Source organism: Stenella coeruleoalba, assembly GCF_951394435.1.
Source record: "Stenella coeruleoalba genome assembly, chromosome: 17".
NCBI lineage: Eukaryota > Metazoa > Chordata > Mammalia > Artiodactyla > Delphinidae > Stenella > Stenella coeruleoalba.
The window spans coordinates 61,872,744-61,900,070 of NC_137163.1; the positions used below are offsets into that span (position 1 = coordinate 61,872,744).

At 35.7% G+C, this 27,327-nt stretch overlaps 1 long non-coding RNA gene across 1 annotated transcript in view; it reads right to left on the minus strand.

Annotated features, from left to right (window-relative positions):
* Positions 1–27,327, minus strand: part of LOC307175939 — a 141,136-nt gene that overhangs the window by 72,299 nt on the left and 41,510 nt on the right. The window contains exon 4 of the long non-coding RNA XR_013824558.1: positions 11,479–11,628. This is a non-coding gene — a long non-coding RNA (uncharacterized lncRNA). The remainder of the gene's footprint in view (positions 1–11,478; positions 11,629–27,327) is intronic.

Below are 27,327 nucleotides of genomic sequence, written 5' to 3' on the forward strand. Positions count from 1 at the left end.
CCAATGCTTGATGTGTGACCCAAGATACAATGTATCCTGGAGAATGTTCCATGAGCACTTGAGAAGAAAGTGTAATCTGCTGGTTTTGGATGGAATGTTCTATAAATATCAATTAAGTCCATCTTGTTTAATGTATCATTTAAAGCTTGTGTTTCCTTATTTATTTTCATTTTGGATGATCTTTCCATTGGTGAAAGTGAGGTTCCAAAATCCCCTACTATGATTGTGTTACTGTCGATTTCCCCTTTTATGGCCGTTAGCATTTGCCTTATGTATTGAGGTGCTCCTATGTTGGGTGCGTAAATATTTACCATTGCTATATCTTCTTCTTGGATTGATCCCTTCATCATTAAGTAGTGTTCTTCTTTGTCTCTTGTAATAGTCTTTATTTTAAAGTCTATCTTGTCTGATATGAGAAGTGCTACTCCAGCTCTATTTTGATTTCCATTTGCATGGAATATATTTTTCTGTCCCATTACTTTCAGTCTGTATGTGTCCCTAGGTCTGAAGTTCATCTCTTGTAGATAGCATATATACGGGTCTTCTTTATCCATTCATTCAGTCTATGTCTTTTGGTTTGATCATTTAATCCATTTTCATTTAAGGTAATTATTGATATGTATGTTCCTATTACCATTTTCTTAATTGTTTTGGGTTTGTTATAGCAGGTCTTTTCCTTCTCTTGTGTTTCCTGCCTAGAAAAGTTCCTTTAGCATTTGTTGTAAAGCTGGTTTGGTGGTGCTGAATTCTCTTAGCTTTTGCTTCTCTGTAAAGGTTTTAATTTCTCTGTTGAATCTGAATGAGATCCTTGCTGGGTAGAGTAATCTTGGTTGTAGGTTTTTCCCTTTCATCACTTTAAATATGTCCTGCCACTACCTTCTGGCTTGCAGAGTTTCTGCTGAAACATCAGCTGTTAACCTTATGGGGATTCCCTTGTATGTTATTTGCTGTTTTTCCCTTGCTGCTTTTAATATTTTTTCTTTGTATTTAATTTTTGATAGTTTGATTAATATGTCTTGGCATGTTTCTCCTTGGATTTATCCTGTATGGGACTCTGCATTTCCTGGAATTGATTATTTCCTTTCCCATATGAGGGAAATTTTCAACTATAATCTCTTCAAATATTTTCTCAGTCCCTTTGTTTTTCTCTTCTTCTTCTGGGACCCCTATAATTCGAATGTTGGTGCATTTAATGTTGTCCTAGAGGCTTCTGAGACTGTCCTCAATTCTTTTCATTCCTTTTTCTTTATTCTGCTCTGTGATAGTTATTTCCACTATTTTATCTTCCAGGTCACTTACCCATTCTTCTGCCTCAGTTCTTCTGCTACTGAATCCTTCTAGAGAATTTTAAATTTCATTTATTGTATTGTTCATCACTGTTTCATTGCTCTTTAGTTCTTCTAAATCCTTGTTAAAACTTTCTTGTATTTTCTCCATTCTGTTCCCAAGATTTTGGATCATCTTTACTCTCATTACTCTGAATTCTTTTTCAGGTAGACTGACTATTTCCTCTTCATTTGTTTGGTCTGGTGGGTTTTTACCTTGCTCCTTCATCTGCTGTGTGTTTCTCTGTCTTCTCATTTTGCTTAACTTACTGCGTTTGGGGTCTCCTTTTTGCAAGCTGCAGGTTCATAGTTAGTGTTATTTTTGGCATCTGCCCCCCCGTGCATAAGGTTGGTTCAGTGGATTGTGTAGGCTTCCTGGTGGAGGGAACTGGTACCTGTGTTCTGGTGGATGAGGCTGGATATTGTCTTTCTGGTGGGCAGGTCCATGTCCGGTGGGGTGTTTGGGGGTGTCTGTGAACTTACTATGATTTTAGGCAGCCTCTCTGCTAATTGTGGGGTTGTGTTCCTGTCTTCCTAGTTGTTTGGCATGAGGTGTCCTGCACTGGAACATGCTGGTAGTTGAGTGGAGCTGGATCTTAGCTTTGATATGGAGGTCTCTGTGAGAGCTCTCACCAATTGATATTACATGGGGCCAGGAGGTCTCTGGTGGACCAATGTCCTGAACTCAGCTCTCCCATCTCAGAGGCTCAAGGTTGACACCTGGCTGGAGAACCAAGACTCTGTCAGCCACACGGCTCAGAAGAAAAGGGAGAAAAAGAAGAAAAGAAAGAAAGAAAAATAGTAAAATAAAATTAATTATTAAAATAATAAATTAAAATGATATATTATTAAAATTTTAAAGTAAATTAAAAAAAAGAGAGAAGAGAGCAACTAAGCTCTCTTTACTTAGGCAGGTCCAGACATTTTCCTGGATTCCCTCCCAGCTAGCTGTGGTGCACTAACCCCCTTTAGGCCGTGTTCACGCAGCCAACCCCAGTCCTCTCCCTGGGATCTGACCTCCAAAGCCCGAGCCTCAACTCCCAGCCCCCATCCGCCACGGCGGGTGAGCAGACAAGCCTCTCAGGCTGGTGAGTGATCAGTCGGCACTGATCCTCTGTGCCGAAATCTCTCTGCTTTGCCCTCTGCACCACTGTTGCTACACTCTCCTCCATGGCTCCAAAGCTTCCCCGCCCCCGCTCACCTGCCGTCTCCATCAGTGAAGAGGCTTCCTAGTGTGTGGAAACCTTTCCTCCTTCACAGCTCCCTCCCAGAGGTGCAGGTTCCGTCCCTATTCTTTTGCCTCTGTTTTTTCTTTTTTCTTTTGCCTTACCCATGTATGTGGGGAGTTTCTTGCCTTTTGGGAAATGTAAGGTCTTCTGCCAGCATTCAGTAGGTGTTCTGTAGGAGTTGTTCCACATGTAGATGTATTTTTGATGTCTTTGTGGGGAGAAGGTGATCTCCACGTCTTACTCCTCTGCCATCTTGAAGTTCTCCCAAATTATTCTCTGTTGTACCTGCCTTTTATTTTCATTTTACCATAATCTATTTTTAAGTACTATGCTTATTTTCTCTCTCACAGCAGAATGAAAAATATACAGAACGCAGGAATTCATCTGGTTCATCACTGTAACATCATCAGAGGTAGTTTATTGTGAAGCTAATGTTTATAAGCTTCAGGGTGCTCACTTGCATGTGTCTTTCCCAAGGCTATGGGGGAGATCCTAATAATGCATCCACACAATAGTATTTTTTTTATAAAATTTGAAAAGCTAAGATTTTTAAACTACATTTGGTTAAGAACATTGTCTCTTCCCTGTCTGATCTCTCCTCTATCAGACTTTTCCTTCTGCCAGGTTGTGACAGAGTGGCTGTATTTTTTGAAACGCTCCTAAGGAAAATATGAGTTGAAAAGACATTTAGATTGGGTTTAGTGGGACATGTGTGAAAGAAACTTAACTGAGGTTTCCCAAAGTTGAAAGTAATTATAACATTTTTATGAAATTATTCAGAATGGTTTGTGAGGCCCAAATAAACTTTTCTATACTGTCAATAATAATATTTTAAAAACTGATCAACCAGGCTAAAGGAGAAACAGAATTATGTTCTTTTTCTTCTACTGAGAATGATATTGTAAAATAATTGTTATATAAAGAGGCTATCAAAGTATATGCCATCAAAAGTACAAGAAAAAATTTTATAAAGGTGATTATGAAATTATTAATAAAAATATGTTATTTTTCTGGATTTTGTAATGTTTGTGGCATTTGTAAGGTTTTGGATTTATTTTAATATGATTTTTTATTTTAAATAACATATTCGTGTTTGTATTTTAACATAGCAGGCATATTTTTGCATCCTTTATCTTATAAAGACAACCCAAATAGATGAGCTCATACTCCACAAAGCCTAGGTTTGCCCTTGTTTAGTATATAAAAACAATCAGTAAGTAGTGGCTGAATATTTTTAAGAATAAATTAATTGTTAATATTCTGTATTTTGTATCAAGGATACTCTATTTCAGGATTTTATATATTATCTGAATTTATCTGGAAACCAATGACCACTGAAAGAAATGGTTTTTGTTTTTGTCTTTCTTTCCCTTTTTCCCAAATAAGAACTGCACAATATAACTTTGCTTTAAAAAATTACTTAAGATTTAGGTCAAAGATGAAGTAACCACATAAGAAGCTCTGAAAGGAAACAAAAATAGAGAAAATAACCAAATGTTTTCCACTCATGTGGGTGGCAGTGGTAGAGTTAGAGTGTCCAGATTTTCCTTCTCAGACTATTATCCAACTACTCTTGCTTTAAAAAAAAAGTCATTTGATAGTTATGAAAATGACAAAAAAAAATTGTCATGGAGAGTGAAACCTGAGAAGCTTATTAAATAAGGAAAAGGAATAGGAAAAAATGAAGGTTTTATATTAATTTAACAGTTTTGTCAATATTACTTATTCTCTTCCAATCTCAATGAAAAGACACCTCTAGTGATTCCCTAGGCTCTAAAACAGACTTGCTCCCCAAGAATGATTACTCAGATCAAATGAAATGTACTCTCATTTCTTATCCCCAAACCTCTCCCTGAACTAGCTGCTGGCGCTTATTTCGGTCAATATTATTGTGTTCCCTTATTGTTGACCTTAAGATCTTGTTATTTCTCATTATGAAAAGGAATATAAAATGGTCATTATATAAGGGAGCAGAATCTTAGTCCAGAATACCTCCACTGTCCTGGTGGGATGAGGCGGTCACGGGGAACAGGTCATAACAGGAATTACTATCCAGACCAGATCTGATCAAAGGACTTTATATCCATTGAACAACTCCTCATAACCTCCTACTCTCATCCCTTGGTAATCACCATTCTATTGTCTACTTCTATACCTTTGACTATTTTAGATGCCTCATATAACAGCAATCATTCAGTAGCTGTCCTTCTGTGACTGACTTAAACTACTTAGCATAATGTCTTCCAGGTCCCCCTTTCCTCCATTCCTCTGTCCCTCCCTCCTTTCCTTCCTTCCTCCCTCCCTCCCTCCCTCCCTCTCTCCCCTTCTTTTCTACAGAATCATCTGATACTGGCATCCTATGCATACCATTAACTTATTGTCAAAATCTGTACTGAAAAATAAGAGGAAACATAATAAGGAAGCTAACATATCAGGAATTCTAATTGGATGAAGAGAATAAAAACAGGAATTCTACCTAAGGAACTCTGAGGTAGAATTTTCATATCATGAATGAATAATGATATCTAATGAATATTAGAGACAATAATGTGTCCTGATACCAATTCTCACTGACAGTTATAATTGGTTGAGAATTTAAAATTTGGTCAAAACTTGTTAAGAGCAATCTGAATTTAGTGTTTTAAAGAAAGTGATAAGGAAAACAAGACATATTTTAAAAATTCCTTTAAAATATATTTTGTAAATATTATAAAAGCTCTAAGTGAAGGAAAAAACTGTTTAATTCATTGTATAAGACATAATTTGGGGCATAATATTTAACCTCTAATTATTTAAAATGACTCTGTGAAAAGAGAAGTTTATGAAAAAGTCATCCATTGATGGACTTTTTAGAAATTCATTTAAGAAATGTATCTAGTTTGAGCTATAATTTCTAAATTTGACGTTATGGAAATGTAATGGACCCAAATGCTTCCTATACCCTGTAGGTAAAAAATGTATGTTGAAATATTTTTATTCCTCAGTAAATTAGCAAACCATAATTTAATGCAAATTTGAGAGACATAATCATTTCTAGAAATGAAAACAATCATCTCTAAACTGAGAGCTATGGGATTTTGATGTATTATTCAAAAGCTTAGACATACCTGTGAGGGTTTTTTACGTGAAAACTAAATCTAAAAGGTTTGTGCTAGCTTTCTAAAATTTTGAATTGAGACTTTCTCACTAAAACTTTTAAAAGTTACAGGAATTTATGCCTAAAATAATTCTCTGGACTAGAGCTTGGAAACCAGATTTAGCTGCTAGGAAAAAGGAAAAAAATGCTCTCTATGTTGCCAAATGAAATAGAAATGGTTATTAAAAAACAAAAAGCTGATGCTTGAGAATTTCCTTTCCTAATTAAACATTTGAATATGCCCCAAACCAAACCTCTAAATCCTGAATGGATTATAAAATGAAATTTGCATTTGTTATTTCATATTGAGCATTGTTCCTACAGATAAATATTCTGGCTAACTTTTAATTCCAAAGAAAACATTTTTACTTCAGCAAATCTTTAGTTGTACAAATTTTGCAGCTTTTCTTTGAGATACATTCCTTATGTCCTGAGACACATGAATAAATTTCTTTTTTTAAAATGTACATCTTTTATCAATATGAATATTGGAGCTGATATATTTTCTCAATGTTAATATTTACCCAATAACACTTAATGATGCACATTGTAAAGATCAAGTGTAATCATATACTTTTTTATCTTAATGCTTCCTATACCACTACATTTCAATCTAATGATATGTATAAGTATTAAGAAAAATATATTGCTTTTAACAAGAATGATTCCATATTTTGGAATGGAAAGACCATGTAAGTAGGGTTACTTTTGTTTAAATGTAGTCCAGTATTTATTTAACAGTGACATTAAAAGCTACCATTAGTTGTTTGCTAGATTTTTACAAACTTTTTTTTTCATTTAATCTTCACAAAATAAAAAAATATGGCTACTATGAGGGAATGAGAGTCAAAAGTCAGTGGCAAGAAGATGTGGGACATGGAACCTGCTTTTTCTTTAGGAGACACTTGTTTAAAAGTTCATGGGACGTAGGATGTATAATCAGGCATAGTGGAAGTCACTTCCATCCTAGGGAAAAATGTGCCATAATTTTTGGAGCCTATCAGAGACCTGAGGTCACAAATAAACCAACTTATTCAGATTCCAAAGTGTGACAAGCCCCTCCAATAGGAGATGGGACATATAAACTATTTCATCTTAACAGAACATGAGAGGAAGAGGAGGCAACCGCAAAAGTAAGAAGAAAAACACTGAAATTTTTACCAGTCTCTTAAAGGCTGTGTCAGCCCAGGATAGCTTAAAATCTCTAGGGCCCCAGATGCAAGGGGATTCTACAACCATTGCCAACCATTCCCTACAGGCCTCCACCAGTGCCTGGGAGGAAGACTGGGGACAAGAGCAAAGCAAAGCTTTGGGAGTATCAGCTGTGCAGGTGAGCAACACCTGCCAAGATTAGAGGGGGACACAGGTGAACCAGAAGAAGCCTATCTGAGCCGTGGGCCCTGAGAGTTCCAAGTAGAGATCAGCAGCCACTAGTCCACAGGCTTGAAAGCCACTGGCACTGTGGACACTTCTCCAGTACAAATGGAAAGCCACTTGCTCTTGGAGGAAGAGCAAGAAACCTGTCCACTGCCAGACCTGATAATGCTTTAAGAGAAATGGCCTTATTACCCAAAGCAATCTACAGATTTAATGCAATCCCTATCAAACTACCCATGACATTTTTCACAGAACTAGATCAAATAATCCTAAAATGTATATGTAACCACAAGAGACCCAGAAATTCCGAAGCAAACTTAAGGAAAAAGAGCACAGCTGGAGACATAACCCTCCCAGACTTGAGACAATACTACAAAGCTACAATAATCAAAACAGCATGGAATTGGCATAAATGACATATAGATCAATGGGACAGAACAGAGAGGCCAGAAATAAACTCACACACCTATGGTCACTTAATCTTCAACAAAGGAGGGAAGAATACACAATAGAGAAAAGACAGTCTCTTAGGCGAGTGGTGTTGGGAAATCTGGACACCTCATGTAAATCAATAAAATTAGAATTCTCTCACACCATATACAAAAATAAACTCAAAATGGTTTAAAGTCCTAAATATAAGATACGATACCATAAAACTCCTAGAAGAGAACATAGGCAAAACATCCTCTGACATAAATTGTAGCAATATTTTTCTTAGATCAGTCTACCAAGGCAAAAGAAATAAAAGCAAAAATAGACAAATAGGACCTAATCAAACTTACAAGCTTTTGCACAGCAGAGGAAACCATAAACAAAACAAGAAAACAACCTGTGGAACAGGAGAAAATATTTGTGAATGACGCAATCAACAACGGCTTAATTTCCAAAATATACAAATGGCTCATACAACTCAGTAACAAAATAACAATCAACCCAATCAAAAAATGGCCAGAAGACCTAAATAGACATTTCTCCAACATTTCTCCATGCCTGATGGCCAACAGGCACATGAAAAGATTCTCCAGATCACTAATTATTAGAGAAATGCAAATCTAAACCACAATGAGGTATCATTTCACACCTGTCAGAATGGCTATCATCAAACAGACAACAAATAACAAATGCTGGAGAGGGTGTGGAGAAAAGGGAACCCTCCTACACTGTTGGTGGGAATGTAAATTGGTGCAACTACTATGGAAAACAGTATGGAGATTCCTTAAAAAACTAAAAATATAGCTACCATATGATCCAGCAATCCCACTCCTGGGCATATATTTGAAAAAGACAAAAACTCTAATTCGAAAAGATACATGCATCCCAATGTTATTAGCAGCACTATTTACAATTGCCAAGATATGAAAGCAACCTAAGTGTCTGTCAACAGATGAATGGACAAAGAAGAAATTTTATATATATATATATATATATATATATATATATATATATATATATATTACTCAGCCATAAAAAAGAATGAAATATTGCTATTTGCAACAACATGGATGGACCTAGAGAATATCATACTAAGTGAAGTCAGACAAAAACAAATATATGACATCACTTATATGTGGAATCTAAACAATAGGACAAATGAATTTATTTACAAAACAGAAACAGACTCATAGCCATAGAAAACAAACTTATGGTTACCAAAGGAGAAAGGGGGACATGGAATAAATTAGGAGTATGGGATTAACAGATACACACTACAATATATAAAATAAATAAGCATCAAGGATTTAATATATAGCACAGGGAACTATATTCGATATCTTATAACAACCTATAATGGAAAATAATCTGAAATGTATATATATACACACAACTGAATCACTTTGCTATACCCCTGAAACTAACACAATATTGTAAATCAAGTATACTCCAATAAAAAAAAAGAAATGGGCTTGACCAGTGGGAGAAGGGCCCTCAATCGCAGGCAAAAGTCTACTGCCTCTGGGGAAGAAACCGGTATAAAACTTGCCCTATCCACCAACCTGCCCTGACACTGGGTAAAGCCACCTGCAGGTGCAAGAAATACACATGTGCAAGGATCTTAAACTGTATGCCAAGTAACAGCTGGCTTCTGCTGGGGGAGGGGCAAGATGGTAGAGACACCTGTGTGTCACAGGTAGCAGAGCCTACTTAAAGGTGAGGGTGTAGTAGGAACATTGAGAAACACGCTCCAGCATTGCAGCCCTCACACTCAGAGCAAGGCGGCTTCAGTCCACCACCCGAGGAATTTGAGGCTTGTGGGTTACCCATGAGAACTAAATAAACAAAAAAGTCAGATCCAGCTCAGCTACGGACTGCACTGACATCCAGATTAAAATCTTCTCTTCGAAAAACACTCTTAAGAAAATGAAAAGATAAACTACCCACTGAGAGAAAATATTTACTAAACACATATCTGATAAAGAACATTTCCAGAATACAGAAAAACAGACCACAGCAATAAAAAGACCAATAGCCCCTCCCCCCACCCAAAAAACATGGGCCATGGATTCAGACACTTCACTAAAACAAAATTCAAATTGGCTAATAAGCACATGAAAAGGTATAGAATATCAAAAGGTAACTTGTTTTCACTTGTTTCCATTAAAATGGCTAAAATTAACAAGTGTTGGTAAAGGATGTAGAGCAGCTGGAACTATCATACACTGCTGGTGAAAATGCAAAGTACTATAGTGGATTTTGGAAAAGTTTTGCATTCTCTTAAAATGTTAAATATATACCTAATATACAAGCAAACCATTACAATTCTAGGTATTCAACCACGAACTGTTAAAACACATATTCACACAGAGACATATATCCAAATATTCATAGCAACTTTTTCCTTAATAGCCAACACATGAAACAAACCAAATGTCTATAGACCAGTGAATGGTTAAACAGTATATAGTATATTCACACAATGGAATACTACTCAATAATTAAAAGAGAGAAAATACTAATACACACAGCAACATGAAAAACTCTTGAGAGTATTATGCTAAGTGAAACAAGTGAGACACAAAAAGATTACATACTATTTGACTCCAAAGATAACACATTCTAGGAAAGGTAAACTATAGTGACAGAAGGAAAGATCAGTGGTTCCCAGAAGTTGACATAGGGGAGGGACTCATCCACAGTAGGACACAGAGTAATTCTTTGAGATAATGGAAATATTCTATATCTTGATTGTAGTAGTGGTTTCCACAATTCTATGCATTTGTCAAAACATACTGGACTTAAAGTGGGTAAATTTTATTGAATGTAAATTATACTTTAAAAATAAAAGGTAATATGAAGAATCCATTGAGAAAAAACATTTGATGAATACGAGAGTAAGAATAGATAACTAAAAACAAAAGGTTCTTTACAACACAATATTATATGTGAAACAAAATACAAAGAAGGGATTGGCCTTAGGAAGAAGAGCAGTCTTGTTCTTGTTACAATAAAAAGGAGCCCTTAGAATTTAAGAAATCTGCCAAAGTTCTATTGAGGCGTGAACTGGGAATTAAATTAAAACTCGTGTTTCCACATAATTAGCACACTACCCATAATTTGTTAGTTCTACATCTAAAGCAAAATTTTACGTCAGCCTGGAATCAGGAGAGGAAATTGAATAATTCAGATGCTGTGACGAGCATCTAGCTCCATAATCACTAATAAAAACAATTACTGACATTTACTTCTCACACATGCCTGCCACTGTTCTATGTAGTTTACATGTATTAGCTGAGTTAATCCTTTTAAGGCAGATACCGTTTGTATCTTTTACAAACAGGAAGCTGAGGCACAGGGAGATTAAGTCACTTGCCTAAATTCACATAGCTAGTAAATGGTGGTGCTGGGATTTAGAAATCAGGCAGTCTGGCTCCAGATGTCTTTCAAATTTGGCTTTGAAATCTTTTGTTCAGATCAATACAATGTTTTGAAATGCTGCTGAATCAATATTAAGCCATGCTTCTGATTTCTTCATGAATTCATTTCCAAAGAAAAGAAGAAAACAAACAAACAAACAAACAAAAAAACCCAAAACAAACCCCAAAAGAATGTGTTGCTAGCAAACCTGCCTTAAAGGAATTCTCTGAACAGAAAAGAAATGTTAATAGAAGACTTGGAACTTCAGAAAGGAATGTTAAAAATCAGGGTAAATATAGTAGATTATCCTATTTCTCATGAGTTTCTTAAATAATACTTCATTGTTGAAGCAAAATGATAATACCACCTGATGTGGGTCTCAAGGTATGTAGAGAAACTGTTTCAGAAGGGTAAAAAGATGTAATGGAAGTATGTTTTCTACCCTTTACTCAAAGCGGCAGAACATCAGCATCGGTAAAGTGCATGCTGTAACGTTTATAGCAACAACTACGAAAACTAACAAGGGGATATATTTTAAAAATGCATAAATAGGGCTTACCTGGTGGCGCAGTGGTTGAGAGTCCGCCTGCCGATGCAGGGGACACGGGTTCGTGCCCCGGTCCAGGAAGATCCCACATGCCGCAGGGCGGCTGGGCCCGTGAGCCATGGCCACTGTGCTCTGCAACGGGAGAGGCCACAACAGTGAGGCCTGCGTACCGCAAAAAAAAAAAAAAAAAAGCATAAATAAATCAGTATAGAATCCTTAAAAACCATTCAAATAATCCGTAAGAAGTTAAAAGAGAGAGAAAGAGCGGAATGATAAACAGAGAAAACAGAAAACAAATAAAAGGGCAAACTTAAGCCTTAACATATCAACAATTTCTTAAATCCAAATCATCTATGCCGGTTTAAAAATAGACATTAGCAGAGTGGATTAAAAAAACAACAAACAATCCAAAAGCATGCTGACTATAATAAACTCACTTCAAATACAACATAGGTAGACTGAAAGTAAAAGGATGGAGAAAATGTACCAAGCAAACATTAATGAAAAAGAGAAAACGAGGAGTTGTCTGTATTGATTTCAGGTAGAGTAGACTTCAGAACAAAGAAAATTATTAGCGACAAAGAGGTGTATTGTATAATGATAAAAGGATCAATCTACTAGCAAGACAAAGATGTCTTTCATGAAAAATAGTTAAAACTCATCAGAATGGCTCAACTATTAATTAGATGAGAACAACTATTAATTACATGTGGCATTATAGTAAGTGTAACATGGCAGTGTGGCATTATAGTAAGTATAACAAGAAGTGTGGCATTATAGTAAATGTAAATAAATTATATCTCATTCTGATGTAAATCTTTCAAAGCCTCCACTGATTTATACTGATGGGTAATTTATGACAGAGGTTCTCAAACTTTACCATGCATCTGAATCACCTGAGGGCTTTTTACAAACACAGATATTTGGGTCCCACCCCCAGAGTTTCTGATTCAGTAGGTCTGGGATGGGTCTTGACAATTTGCATCTTGAACAACTTCCCAATTGAGGCTGATGCTGTTGGTCTGGGAACTGCACTGAAATCTACTGCCTTGCCACATCACCAGGAGATCATTTGACAATTAAATTTTTATTTTAAGTCATCACTGGGTACTAGAAAGTTTCCTATATCTCAATTATGTCAACTAATTTTTTAATACAATGCTGCCTAACAATGCATTATTTCACTTATTCCAACAAGTATATTTTAAGCAACTACTGGCATATCCATATATCAATAAATTAATCCAAAGAGGCAAATACAAAAGGAATAACTTTTTTAAAAGTTCAATTATACTATAACCCTATATACTTGAAACAATAATATTACAACAAAACTGATAGTTAAAAGGACAACTAGAAAATAATGTCCAAAATGGAAATGAGATCAACATGTCCTTAGACAGTTGACAATAAGACAGCTGGCAAAATATAACCAAGCTTCAGATTAAATGAAGTTCTATTGTTCTGTATTTGTTTCAAAAAATGGTTGTAGGAGTTTCCCTGGTGGTGCGGTGGTTAAGAATCCGCCTGCCAATGCAGGGGACACGGGTTCGAGCCCTGGTCTGGGAAGATCCCACATGCCGCGAGGCAACTAAACCCATGTGCCACAACTACTGAGCCTGCGCTCTAGAGCCCGCGAGCCACAACTACTGAAGCCAAGTGCCTAGAGCCCATGCTCGGCAACAACAGAAGCCACCACGAGAAGCCCGCACACTGCAATGAGCAGTAGCCCCCGCTCGCCACAACTAGAGAAAGCTCGCGCACAGCAATGAAGACCCAACATAGCCAAAAATTAAAATTAAAAAAAAAAAAGTGGCTGTTAGTGAACTATCACAGATGGTATATCCAGCTTTTTTGTTAATAGCTTAGCTACATGAGTCATTAAATTATAAGTCATTGTTATCATCACATGTTTCTCAATCTACCTCTAGAACTCCTTGAAAATCATTTAAAATGGGTTTGTTGAGGGTGAAGAACAGTGAATGAGATTAGTATATGCAAGTCTGGTATGTCAGAGCACTGAAAATATGCACATGACTCTTATGTTAAAGCATGATTCAGTTACAGAGCCATGGTAATGATCCTCGAGTTCTGAGAAACACTACATGCTGAAATAAAAGACTGAGAAAATAAATAGAACTATAAACGGCAACTGGCTATAAAAAACAGCAACTATAACAGAGTCATACAGAAACAAAAGCATGGCTTTTTTGTGCCTATATACATATTATAAAAATCATCTCAGTGATTGAAATTGTCAGGCAATTTCACATATGTATAAGAACTTGTCAAAGACATAAATTTTGAAAAGAAAGTACTTTATATAGAACAATAACTGAAAATAATGTTATTTTTAACAGCAGTCATTTTACCCCACCTTTCCCTGGTTTCAATTACTATGTTATTTTCAGCACATTCCTCTCAACATTCCTTGTTTCTACTCAAATATTTTTTTATTCTCACATGCATTTTCTTGTATCTTAATGTTTTAATTTTTCATGCAGCAAACCTACATAACTTTTTTTTAGTATAGTGATAATTTCATGGCCTACAGACTTTGAATGTAGGACTTTGAATTTTAACTTTTCATTATCAACGACCTCTGGCTGATCTTATATAAACAACTTGAGTTAAAAATATGTTTACATATATGTAGACATGAAGTAAAAGGAAACTCTAAAGGCATGCTCAGATCCAATTTTGGACAATGGCCTGTATGCTTGAAAAAATATATTTCTTGAAAGTAAATCTATTCCTATTTCTTTGTATATAGAACTACAGCTATAACATTCCAGGATTATAACATAGTCTTTATACCACCTATGATTTGCCTCTATAATTAATTAATATCATAATACTATACGAGTTTTCTGAAAGAGGGAGGATCTCTAGTGTAATCTCTCTCACGTTTAATATTGTGGATATATTTCTATTCTCTTTTCAAGAATTCAGATCTCTGGAATACAGCAACGTCTGAAAATGGTATAGCAAAATTACAACGAATACTTCCCAGTGTTTTTCCTCCCATATTTTATTGAGTAACCACCGCCATGTGGTTCACTGGTACTTGTTCTCATGAAACCTGTATTTTAGGCACCTTTAAGCCAGCAAATATTTAAATGGTCTTGGGCATACTGTTCATTCATTCCAAAAAAGAATTATCAAGTGCATCAGTGCTAGACATTGGGAATACTATAATTAAAGATAAATTCTGTCCTCAAGTTGCTTACTGACTGGCAAGCAAAATGATTATATTATAGTTTGTAAATAACAGATAAGCTAATTATAGGTTCTCTAAGTATCTCAAAGGTTAATCATGGAAAGCTTCCTAACTGGACATGAAAAGACAAACCGTGCATCTTAGATTGAGCTGCCTGGAAACAGACTTTGAGATGGACAGTTTCATGAGAAGATATATCAGTGAGTACTGCCAAAAAGAAGCACCAGTGCATCCATTCACTACTAGAGTGTGTGTGTGTATGTGCGTATGTATGTGTGTGTGTTCAAAGACATAAAAGAGAACTAAGAGCATGACAAGCAAATAGAATAGAAAGCCCAAGGGAGAGAGAAAGAGAAGGAGAGAGACAGAGAAAGAATAAACGTTTGTTCAAGGATCTGCAAGTACCTCAGTATGGTGGGAACACAGAATACGGTAAGAAGCTAGTTATGAATTTAGGGGTAAGAGTGGCCAGGTCTTGAAGAGCCATATATGCCATGGAAAGAGCTTTAGAATTTATCCTCAAGAAATAGGTAGGAAAATGGGAGGTTTTAAGCAGGTGTTGATGACATGCTCAATTTGTGTATGGTGTTGACAACAGAATACATAAGGGGAAAGACTAAAGGCAGAATGAGGAAATGGTTATAATAGCTTACAGAAGAAAATATGATGTCCTAAACTAAAGACATTCATAGAGAGAATGGAAACAGTGGAATTACTTGAACGGTAGGAAGGAAAAGTGATAGGCTTTGGTGATGGACTGGATGTGGGGACTGAAGGAGAAGGAAGGCCAAGGTGATTTCTTAGTTTCTGACTTTGATAATTGGATTAATGATGTTGCCATTGACAGAGATGAGCACCCAGAAGGAAAAAGTTAGGGAAGATGTTCAATAAAGAGTTGGATATGTGAATCTTTGTACTATGGAGAATGATTTGGGTAAGTAATTTATAGAAAAAACAGAAGCAAGTAGAACATATGAAAATAATTTAGGAATAATATAGAAAACAAAAAAAGATGGAACTATCATTTAAGGTTGCACTAAATTATAAAAACTGTGAAGGAGATTATGAAGAAATTATTCGTTTCTTAATTTGTCAAAAGGATTTGCAGAACTGACACCTTACCTCTCTCTCCTATGTTCAATATGAGATGTAAGTAAAATTTCTGATAAAAGGATTCTTTGAAAAAATTACGATACAAACATAATCATGTTATCTAAGTGACTAATTTAAATACCTACTGCTCTCATCATTCCTTTTTTGTCTCTTCCATATTTTTTTCTTTTCTGCCAGAAACTTAATCTCAGGTGTATCTCAAGATTCATTCCTGGTTCACTATTCTTTTTTTGTTTGTTTGTTTTGTTTTTATTGGGGTATAGTTGTTTTACAATGTTGTGTTAGTTTCTACTGTACAGTCCTGTGTGCTATACAGCAAGTTCTCATTAATTATCTATTTTATACATATTAGTGTATATATGTCAGTCCCAATCTCCCAATTCATCCCTCCGCCCCCTTTCCCCCCTTGGTGACCATATGTTTGTTCTGTACATCAGTGTTTCTATTTCTGCCTTGCAAACCAGTTCATCAGTACCGTTTTTCCAGACTCCACAGATACGAGTTAATATACGATATTTGTTTTTCTCTTTCTGACTTACTTCACTCTGTATGACAGTCTCTAGGTTCATCCATATCTCTACAAATGACCCAATTTCATTCCTTTTGATGGCTGAGTAATATTCATGTACTGCATCTTCTTTATCCATTCATCTGTTGACGGGCATTTACACTGTTTCCATGACCTGACTATTGTAAATAGTGCTGCAATGAACACTGGGGTGCATGTGTCTTTTTGAATTATGGTTTTCTCTGAGTATATGCCCAGTAGTGGGATTGCTGGGTCATATGGTAATTCTATTTTTAGTTTTGGGAGGAACCTCCATACTGTTCTCCATAGTGGCTGTATCAATTTACATTCCCACCAACAGTGCAGGAGGTTTTTTTCTCCACATCCTCTCAAGCATTTATTGTTTGTAATGATGCCCATTCTAAAGGGTGTGAGGTGATACCTCATTGTAGTTTTGATTTGCATTTCTCTAATAATTAGTGATGTTGAGCATCTTTTCATATGCCTCTTGCCCATCTGTAGGTCTTCTATGGAGAAATGTCTATTTAGGTCTCCTGCCCATTTTTTGATTGGATTGTTTGTTTTTTTGATATTGAGCTGTGTGAGCTGTTTATATATTTTGGAGATTAGTCCTTTGTCAATTGATTCACTTGCAAATATTTTCTCCCATTCTGAGGGTCGTCTTTTCATCTTGTTTATGGTTTCCTTTGCTGTGCAAAAGCTTTATGTTCAGTTAGGTCCCATTTGTTGATTTTTATTTCCATTACTTTAGGAGGTGGGTCAAAAAGGATCTTGCTGTGATTTATGTCAAAGAGTGTTCTGCCTATGTTTTCTCCTAAGAGTTTTATAGTGTCTGGCCTTACATTTAGGTCTTTAATCCATTTTGAGTTTATTTTTGTGTATGGTATTAGAAGTGTTCTAATTTCATTCTTTTACATGTAGCTGTCCAGTTTTCCCAGCACCACTTATTGAAGAGACTGTCTTTTTTCCATTGTATACCCTTGGCTCTTTTGTCATAGATTAGTTGACCATAGGTGCGTGGGTTTATCTCTGGGCTTTCTATCCTGTTCCATTACTCTTTTGTGCCAGTACCACATTGTCTTGATTACTGTAGCTTTGTAGTATAGTTTGAAGTCAGGGAGCCTCACTCCTCCAGCTCCATTTTTTTCCCTCAAGATTGCTTTGGCTATTCAGGGTGTTTTGTGTCTCCATACAAATTTTAAGGTTTTTTTGTTCTAGTTCTGTGAAAAATGCCATTGGTAGTTTGATAGGGATTGCACTGAATCTGTAGATTGCTTTGGGTAGTATACTTGTTTTCACAATATTAATTCTTCCAATCCAAGAACATGGTATGTCTCTCCATCTGTTTGTGTCATCTTCAATTTCTTTCATCAGTGTCTTACAGTTTTCTGAGTACAGGTCTTTTACCTCCTTAGGTAGGTTTATTCCTAGGTATTTTGTTCTTTTTGTTGCAATGCTGAATGGGATTGTTTCCTTAATTTCTCTTTCTGATCTTTCGTTGTTAGTGTATAGGAATGTAAGAGATTTCTGTGCATTGATTTTGTGTCCTGCAACTTTACCAAATTCATTCATTAGCTCTAGTAGTTTTGTGGTGGCTTCTTTAGGATTTTCTATGTATAGTATCATGTCATCTGCAAACAGTGACAGTTTTACTTCTTTTCCAATTTATATTCCTTTTATTTCTTTTTCTTCTCTGATTGCCGTAGCTAGGACTTCCAAAACTATGTTGAATAATAGTGACGAGTGGACATCCTTATCTTCTTCCTGATCTTAGAGGAAATGCTTTCAGTTTTTCACCATTGAGAATGATGTTTGCTTTGAGTTTGTGGTATATGGCCTTTATTATATTGAGGTAGGTTCCCTCTATGCCCACTTTCTGGAGAGCTTTTATCATAAATGGGTATTGAATTTTGTCAAAAGTTTTTTCTGCATCTGTTGAGATTATCATATGGTTTTTATTCTTCAATTTGTTAATATGGTGTATCACATTGTTTGATTTGCATATATTGAAGAATCCCTGCATCTCTGGGATAAATCCCACTTGATCATGTGTTCACTATTCTTTTTTCCTCAGTCCCATTTCTTGGTTTATTTCATCTTTTTTATACACTTAGAAGTTTGAAATGTTTCCAGCTGTGACATAGTTTCTGAGGCTCAGAGTCACATCTTGAGCTAACTAAAGAATATAGTCAATGGTATGTTCCCGCAAATCCTAATTTAATTTGTCCTTTCTCCCAAAACCTTTATTTCTATATTCTCAGTAAAGTTAGGAGCACCATAGTCTATGCAATTATACAAGCCAGAAACTGGAGAACATATAGACTCCTCCCTTTCCCTCACACTATAGTCAGCCAATTACCACACTCTTATAGTAATTGTACCTCTTTTTTTTTAATTGATAAACTTTATTTTTAGAGCAGTTTCAGGTTCACAGAAAAATTGAGTGGAAAGTACAGGGATTTTCCATTATTTGATTACCCCCAGTCCATGCACACCATCACCCCCATTATTCATATCCCGCACCACACTAGAACATTTGTTAAAATTCATGAAACTCCCTTGACACATCCTTATAACCCAGTCTGTAGTTTACACTAAGGTTCACCTTTGGTGTTGTAAATTCTATGGGTTTTGACAAATAATGTCATATGTCCACCACTGTAGTGTTTTACAGAATAGTTTCACTGCCCTAAAAATCTCTTGAGCTATACCTATTCATCCCTCCCTTCCCAGTAACCTCTGGAAACCACTGATCTTTTTACTCTCTCCACAGTTTTTTCCAGAATGTCATATAATTGGAATCATACAGTACGTAACCATTTCAAATTGGCTTCTTTCACTTAGCAATATAGAGATAACGTTCCTCCATGTCTTTTCATGGTTTGACAGCTCATTTCTTTTTAGAGCTGAATAATATTTCATTGTCTGGATGTACCATAGTTTATTTATCCATTCATCTACTGAAGGACATATTGACTGCTTCCAAGTTTTGGCAATTATGAATAAAGTTGTTATAAAAATCTGTGCGGGAACCCTCCTACACTGTTGGTGGGAAGGTAAATTGGTACAGCCATTATGGAGAACAGTATGGAGATTCCTTAAAAAACTAAAAATAGAACTACCATATGACCCAGCAATCCCATTCCTGGGCATATACCTGGAGAAAACCATAATTTAAAAAGATACATGTACCCCAATGTTCATTGCAGCACTATTTACAATAGCCAGGACATGGAAGCAATTTAAATGTCCATCAACAGAGTAAAGGATAAAGAAGATGTGGTACATAAATACAGTGGAATATTACTCAGCCATAAAAAAGAACAAAATAATGCCATTTGCAGCAACATGGATGGACCTAGAAATTGTCATACTGAGTGAAGTAAGTCAGACACAGAAAGACAAATATCATGCAATATCACTTATATGTGGAATCTTAAAAAAAAAAAGGGTACAAATGAACTTATTTACAAAGCAGAAGTAGAGTCATGGATATAGAAAACAAACTTATGGTTACCAGGGAATAAGGGAGGGGAGGAGGGATAAATTGGGAGATTGGGACTGACATATACACATTAGACTACATAAAATAGATAACTAGTAAGAACCTGCTGTATAGCACAGGGAACTCTACTCAATACTCTGTAATGGCCTATATTGGAAAAGAATCTAAAAAAGAGTGGATATATGTATATGTGTAACTGATTCACTTTGCTGTACACCTGAAACTAACACAACAATGTAAATCAGCTATACTCCAATAAAAATTTTTTAAAAATCTGTATGATTTTGTGTGGACATAAGTTCTCATCTCCTTTGGGTAAATACCCGAGAGAACAATTTCTGGATTGTTTGTTAAGATTATGTTAGTGTTGTAAGAAACAACCAAACTGTCTTCCGAAGTGTCTGTACCATTTTGTATTCCCACCCGCAGTGAATGAGAGTTCCTGTTGCTCCACATCTTTGCCAGCATTTGGTATTGTAAGTGTTCTGGATTTGGGTCATTATCATAGCTGTGTAGTGGCATTTCATTGTTGTTTTAATTTGCAATTCCCTGATGAAAAATTATGTTAAATATCTTTTCATATGCTTAGTTGTATATCTTCTTTGAAGAGGTGTCTGTTCAGATCTTTGGCTCATTTTTTAATAGAGTTTATTCATTTCCTTATTCTTGGATTTTAAGTGTCCTTTGTATATTTTGGATAACAGGACTTTATTAGATGTGTGTCTTACAAATATTTTCTTCCAATCTGTGGCTTGTCTTCTCATTCTCTTGACATTGTCTTTCACCGAGCAGAAGTTTTTAATTTTAATGAAGTTAAGCTTATCAATTCTTTCTCTCATGGGTTGTGCCTTTGGTGTTGTATCTCAAAAGTTATCACTATACCCAAGGTCACCTAGATTTTCTCCTATGTTATCTTCTAGAAGTTTAATAGTTTTGCATTTTACATTTAGGTCTATGATACATTTTGAGTTAATTCTTGTGACGGGTGTAAGGTCTGTGTCTAGATTCATTTGCATCTTTTCATATCTTATCTAGACTCATTTGTATCTTTTCATACCTTATCATCATCAGTCATCATCCTGATTACTATTTTCTTAGTCATTGCCTTATCAACCTTTTCTTGATTATTGCATGATCCACTTAATTTTGTCCTCTTTAAACTCATCTTCCACCCTGCAACCAGGGTAATCTATCTAACAAGCAAATCATACCCTATGCCCTCTGGCTCCCATTCCTAAGAGGATTTGCTGGCAAGGATTTTAGAAGGATCTTTAGCATATCATACAAAGTCTCTTCCTACCTCTTCCTACCTCTCTCATTTCAGCTTTCACAACTCCCTGCCTCTACAGTTTCATTATTAAACAATAACCCTTTGCATGAATTTGTAATTCACCTCTCTTTGCATTTGTCAATTTTATTCTTTTTGTTTGTGGTCTCTTCAGACTTTCTCTTTGCATTTGTCAATTTTATTCTTTTTGTTTGTGGTCTCTTCAGACTTTTTCTTTGGCCACAATGAGAATCCTTCGAAGCTCAATCCAAGCATCCTTTCCCTAAAAGAACATTCCCTAGACTCATAGCTTATTTTATTTTAAATTCTGAACCCATTCACTTAGCTTCTATAATGCTCTATACAGTCCTGAATATTAACACTTCATAGACTTTATTGCCACATGTATGTTTTTATGTCTGTCTCTCCTGATAAACTGTCAGCTACTCAAAGATAGGGGCAATGTCTAAATCATGTTTGGAGTTTTCATGCAGTTCCTGGGACAGGATAAATCTTTCAAGCATACACGTTGGACACTTGCTGCACTTATTGTGATTATTTCACAATATATTCAGGTGTCAACTCATTGTGGTACGCCCGAAATTAATGTAATGTTGTAATTATACTCAATACAAAATTAAATTAAAATAAAAAAAACATACATGTTGAACTGAGTTGAATAAAGTGAATAACACCAACGCAGTACTACTTCTGCCATCCCACCTGCGCCATTACAAACTGTCTCTCGATCTGATTTTTCACCTTTGGTTCTTGAAACAGACAACTGAGAACAGGAGGAAAGATTAAAGAAGGGTAAGAATTAAATTTAAATTTAATAATACCTTCTGCTCTGGGCTTTATTTTCCTCTCAAAGTCTATTGTTACACGCTTGCTTTCTTAAGCAGCAAGATTAACTGAAATTAATGATTCCAAGATGGCTGCTCTCTCAACATCAGAAAGGGACTGAAATGTGGCAGTTGTGCCAAGGACTTGGAGTCAGAAGGCCTGTGTACTACTTCTGGCTTTGACTGAAGGCCTGTGTACTACTTCTGGCTTTGATGGCAACTTGCTGAATGTCCTTGAGCAGTTTCCTTAACCTCTCCATTTGCCTGCATTTCCTGTACTATAAAAGGTGCCTATGAGTACTTCATGCAAGACTCATGGGGATCCTCATTTGAAAGGCAGTACAGAAGTGTCCTTATTCACATCTCTTTGAGAGTAAGGGACTTGGATAACAGCGAAAAGTAAGGCACCCTCCCAAGAGATTAAAATCAAGCAACAGAGAAAACTTGAAATCAAGTTAGGTGATGAATTAAAAAGCCTATTCTGTTTTTTAATACCACTAATGAGTTTCCTGCCCCAAACCAATGTAGATCAGCTCAAAACAAGAAGCCTTTATTTTCTAGTGATTTAAGGTCGGTCAACCTGTGTGGCCATCCTACAAGCTAACAAAATATGTTTTTGTGCAGCGGCATGTATCCTACTTTTCTGTTTATACAGTCATGTACAGTAAATTTGCTTAAAAGTGATTTTCCCCCAAATGAGTAGTTGAAATTTACTCCTCTTTAATTATATACTTTATCTACACAAACAGTTGAATACATAAAATCTACTTTGACAAGATATAGAGAAAGAGCAAGACCAAAATGATAAGGATTTCAAATATGAAAATTTAGGAAGTTTTCTTAGAAGTTATTTTTATGACATAAGTTGTAAAATCTAGGAAAGTATTCCATATAACTTCTTATATAAATGTTACAAACCACATATTTGTGAGCCTTTGAAGGGTTTTTTGTTGTTGTTGCTACCAAAGAAGAAAATAGAGTTCTCAGGACAAGCCATAATTTGTTAGAAAAAATATAAAGGTTGTGACAGAAAGCCTAAATTGTGCATTTTCTATACTCTAATTCAGGTACAAGTTCAGGATACCTTTTAACTTTATAGCAAAGTGATATAAGAATTAAAATAAGAACTAAATATTTGCATATTGCTTATAAATATCTTGCAGATTAAAGGAAGCTAGTCATCTCAGGCAGTCTTTTTTTTTAATATTGTCACATGAATAAAGTGTGGGTTTTTTAAGACAGAAAAGACTGTCTTAACTTGAGTTAGAAATTTGAATCCATCTCCTCTAGTGCACCTACACATTCAGGCTCTCTCTTTAGCCCTGTGTCTTTCCCTACACCATTGCCAGAATTAGCTTTGGAAAATTGTAAATGATAAAATCCACCTGGTGATGAAATAACTTCTTTTTTTTTTTGCAGTACGCGGGCCTCTCACTGCTGTGCCTCTCCCCTTGCGGAGCACGGGCTCCGGACGCGCAGGCTCAGCGGCCATGGCTCACGGGCCCAGCCGCTCCGCGGCATGAGGGATCTTCCCGGACCGGGGCACGAACCCGTGTCCCCTGCATCAGCAGGCGAACTCTCAACCACTGTGCCACCAGGGAAGCCCATGATGAAATAAGTTTGATGGTTATTCATGGTTTGAAAAAAAACCTGTACATTTAGTCTAATAACTGAATCTTTTATAACTTGCTCCTAATCTGACACCCTTGTTTTATCTTTCAAGGAAGTCCCTCTCTCTACCAGTGAACATTTTTACTACTGTGATCTTATATTAAGATCCAAGTCAAAGCCCATATTTCCATCCTCCTCAACCCTTCCTCTCTCCCACAGCATGTTGTTTAATTCCTATTACAGTACTTATCATACCCCATCTTATGAGAAATACTCATAAAGTATTATAATGCTCACAGTACACAATACTCACAATGCATAGAAAGCAATAACTCAATCTACTTGGAGAAGTTGATGTCTGAAGAATCCAGTATTTTTAAATTGCTGACATAACCCTTCATGCTGGGGTGTACTACTTAATTCACTCACCCATTCAGTCACTCCTTACTGAGCAATGATTGGATAGTTAAGACTTTTAAAATTACCAGTGGTCAAAACTCATGAGTTAGCTCAGCAAACTTCTTCATAAGATTATACGTTTATCTTATATAATCAAAGATAGCGAGAGATAATGAAATTAAATTGTCTAACATTGGCAAAATTTTAAAAAATTCTGATGATAGTGTGATTAAACAGATATTCTCACACATTATTTTGAGATCATAAATTGATATATCAGTAATATCTTTGGAATTATATTTTGTTGCATATATTACAAGCCTTAAAATATGGATTTATTTTGATGTGATAATTCTACACCAACTAATTTATAGTTAGGTAATCAGCTGAAACAGAATTTAAAAGTTTATGTCACAAAATATGCTGATGTACAGACACATACTCTAAAACTTTGGAAATAAATTAAATGCCCCATAATAGGAAAAAAGTAATCATGATATGGCCTTAAATTAGAATATATGTAGCAAATTATTTCCTCTTTCATTTTAGCAATGAAGAAACTGAGACTTATTCTACTCAATAAATACTTACTGAGCATTCCTATCTGGCAGAATGTTCATGGAATTCTGTTACAGCATTTAAACAGAAAGATGAAAATCTCTGTCGTCAAGTAAATCACCTTATCATGGGGAAAGGCTGACAGTAAACAAAATAAAATATCTACACTGCACCATGCTTTTCATTAGGCAATTTCATACTCTATTTACTTACACTCAGAACAACATTGGGAAGTAGAAACTGAGGCTTAGAGAGGATAAGTAATTTGTCCCAAATCCACAGCCAAGAAGTAGCAGGGCTAGCATTCAAACCTCCAGTTATCTAATTCTAAAGCCAGAAATTTTTTACCAGTCAGATTTGTGAAATTTAGGACATTTTTCAGTTCTTTTCTTTGTAAAACTCACCTTGGGATATGAATCCAATCCAAAGTTGCTATAGGATTGATTGTCTTAATTAATGATTTTTGGAGAATTGGAGGGGGCTGTTCATTTTATTTTTTTAATTATGTTTTTAAAGGTGTAAAACTGACCTTAAGGCCTTAGCCTGGGGATAGATATGCCAACCACTGGAAAGGTTGCTTTGGAATTAAATAAAACAGTTCTCTAATACAGCTGTAGAGCTGCAACTTAATGAGAACATTTATATAAGCTTCTGGAGTGAACTCAGTGCTCACTGAAAATCTACTGTATTCAGTTTTTGCTTTTAATACACACTAATAACTCAGAGTCCCCCTAGGAGAGCTTGAGAATTTGGTGTAAAATAAATAATATGGAATTAGTTTCTCTGGATTAATTCCTGATTGTCACAGCTAACAAATTATTGATCCTAAGAATTATTTATCAAAGGTAAAGTTGGCAGAAAAAAGTAAAAATACGCCATCATTCAAAATTTAATGACGCAAACAGCTAGATCTACTCCAGTCTACTAGGTTAACTTGGCAGTCTATTGCTTGTGCCAATCATAATAAGCAAAACTGACCTCATGCCAAGATGTTGGAGTATAAAGCTGAGGCTATTACAAGGTTCCCATTCTATAATTTTGTATTAGGTTGCTCTACTCTTTTCCCCATGTAAACAAATGAATTTTTTCTCATATGAGGTATATTAAATTCAGAGACTGAATTGGATAAGCACTCGGCTTAGATTGTACAACTGTCTATATTCTGAGTATAGACAAGTTAAAGCCTTGAGTGCTCTTTTGAAAGGTTGTGATTAAGTTTTTCATTGAAAAAAATGTGTCATTGACAACAATATAGCCTAAGATTTTGGCATTACCTTTTCAAAAGTCCACAAGAGAAATCCTCATTCCAAATTCACTAACTTAGTTATAGACACATATAAAGAAAAGAACTCATCCCTCATAACTGGCCTTTATTAACTTTCAAATTTTGATAGAAATCATTCCGTAAGAAAAACATTGTAACTCAGAAATATCAAGAGAGGATATTAGCTTCTTCAAATTCTGTTTCTCCTAGCAGTTTTGTCTCAGGAGGCTAACTACTGACCTAGGAACTGATCCTCAGCTTTATAGATGTCATCTCTTCTCCCAAATTTTATGTATATATGTATGTATATATATATAATTTTATATATATACATACACACGTCATTTTAACAGTCAACTAATGAAATGACAGAATTTTAATATCCTTATTTATAATGCCATGCTAGGGATCAGAATATTTATTTCTATAATGAAATATAGCCCTTCCTGGAATAAATTAAATGCCTAAGAAACAAAATGAGTACACTTAAGGCTGCTTGTCAAATACAGAATTCGAACAAATGAGATTGAAAGCACTCGAGGAGTGTTTTATCCTTTTAGGGTAAAAGCTATAGAATGACATTTGATCCACTGTAGAGTAGTACAACAATTTGATTTTAAGAATTCTTGTGTCTTCCAGGTAGGGCCTCATGTCAACATATTGTGGTGAGTAAATGCTGACAATTTTTAACATGCAGTATTTTAATTATGAATCAATACTTTCAAAATGGATAAAATACTGCTGTCTCTAATTTTATTATATCCGCATATTTCCTTTCCAAAAACGAGTTGGCAAGGGTTGAACTTTTTTCATCATCTATTCCAGAAAGAAACAGATTATATGTGGTTAGTGACCTCAACTCAAATTTCAAAATTTGGCGCAAAGGCAAATGTTTAATTATTAGTATCAGAATAGCTCCCAAAGGCAACCAAGAACAGTTGTATATTTTTTAATTTCACTCATGTGACTAGAAAAGATTTACAATTTGATTCATTTCAATTCAGTTCAACAAATATTTATTGAACAACCACTACACGCCAACCATTGTGCTAGCCACTGGAGTGTGAAAGCACAGAGATGACTCTATTATCCCAGCCATTAAAAAGTGACTAGCAGTGGGAACAAATTTAAGTTGTTAAAAACAGCTTAGGGCTTCCCTGGTGGCGCAGTGGTTGAGAGTCTGCCTGCCGATGCAGGGGACGTGGGTTCGTGCCCCGGTCTGGGAAGATCCCACATGCCGCGGAGCGGCTGGGCCCGTGAACCATGGCCGCTGAGCCTGCGCATCTGGAGCCTGTGCTCCGCAAAGGGAGAGGCCACAACAGTGAGAGGCCCGCGGACCGCAAAAAAAAAAACAAAAAAAACACAGCTTAGATTTCTCTATGATGTCTTATTATCATAAGAAAAATAGGTCTCCTAGAATACTTTGTTTTAAAATGTACGAGAGGAAAAAATTTTTAAATAAATCTTCCAAATGGAATGATTAATCATGCATTTTATAAAATGTTTATTTTGTCCAAATAAACCAAAAGTAGAGAATAAAAATGAAAAAC